This window comes from Bison bison, unplaced genomic scaffold (assembly GCF_000754665.1).
Source record: "Bison bison bison isolate TAMUID 2011002044 unplaced genomic scaffold, Bison_UMD1.0 scf7180017864167, whole genome shotgun sequence".
NCBI classification, from domain to species: domain Eukaryota; kingdom Metazoa; phylum Chordata; class Mammalia; order Artiodactyla; family Bovidae; genus Bison; species Bison bison.
In genome coordinates this window covers 950,173-951,576 of record NW_011494739.1, presented here as the reverse complement: position 1 = coordinate 951,576, position 1,404 = coordinate 950,173, and positions in this window count along the sequence as shown.

The window sequence follows — 1,404 nt, the reverse complement described above, 5'->3', positions numbered from 1 at the left end:
GCACGCACTGTTGTGTCCTCCTATTTCTGACTTGCCTATTCGCAGACATTCCAGATGAAGGGCAAAATGTTTTAGAGCCAAGCCAGCCTGTCTTGTCTACTTCTTGCATTGGAAAGCTTGCTGTCTTCTGAGATAGTTCTTTCCATCTAGGACAAGGGCTCACAACTGCCTCCTAGCCCACCCTTCTCCCCGCAACCCCACCACCGGGTCTTAGCATCACCTTCTAGAACATTACATGGCATGGCTGCTCCCTTAACCCTTAGGTGGTCCTGCAGTGATGCACAGAAAATGATGTGACCTGTAGAAACTTCAGGCTTTCCTGGTGGCTCAGACAGTAAAAAAACCTGCCTGCAATGCAGGAGACCCAGGTTTGATCCCTGGGTCAGGAAGATCTCCTGGAGAAGGAAACGGCAACCCATTTGGTATTCTTGCCTGGGAAATCCCATGGACAGAAGAACCTGGCAGCTCGTGGGGTAGAAACTTCTCATTTCTGTCTCGAAGCAAATTGTTCCAAAACATTATTTTTGAAGCTTATCACGCAGACAGTGTCTTTGATGTATAAAGAGAACATTCAAATAAATAATAAGGACCCATAACCCAACAGAAAAATAAGCAAATTATTTTTTTCAGTTCACAGAAAAGATAATTGGTTCTGAAACTTGTGACACAATGTTCAACCTCACTCTAATAAGAAAAATGCAAATTAAAACTGCATTGAGAAGTCATTTTTTTTTTCAGTTACTAGACTGGCAGAGTTTGGAAAGTTTGACAACTTACAGTGTGGGTAGGTATGAGGAAACAGGCACTCACATGTTTTGGGTGGGAGGGCGAGTTGGTATAAACCCTACTTCACAATATCTAGCAATATTTTAAATGCACACACCCTCCGATGCAATGGTTTCACTGCCAGGAAGGTCTCCTGCATTCATACTCACAACATGGAAATGATGAATATACAAGGAAAATCACTGCAGCTTTGCTTCTAAGGACAAGAGATTAGAAACAAATCGAATGTTCAGTGATAGAGAACTGATTAAATAAACTGGGACTCGTGCAGACAACTGAATACCATGCAGCCATAAATAAGAATGAAGTAGTAGTGGTGTTGTCATTTAGTTGCTCAGTCATGTCTGACTTCTTTGCGACCTCCTGGACTGTAGCCTGCCAGGTTCCTCTGTCCATGGGATTTCCCAGGCAAGAATACTGGCGTGGGTTGCCATTTCCTCCCATTTCCTTCCCAGCCCAGGGATCAAATTTGCATCTCCTGCATTGGCAGGCAGATTCTTTACCGCTGAGCTACCAGGGAAGCCCAGCTCTCTGTGTACTGATGTGGAATTGTTTCTAGGATAAAGTAACTGGAAAAAAGAAAAGCAAGATACAGAATAATGCACTTTGGATGGTGCT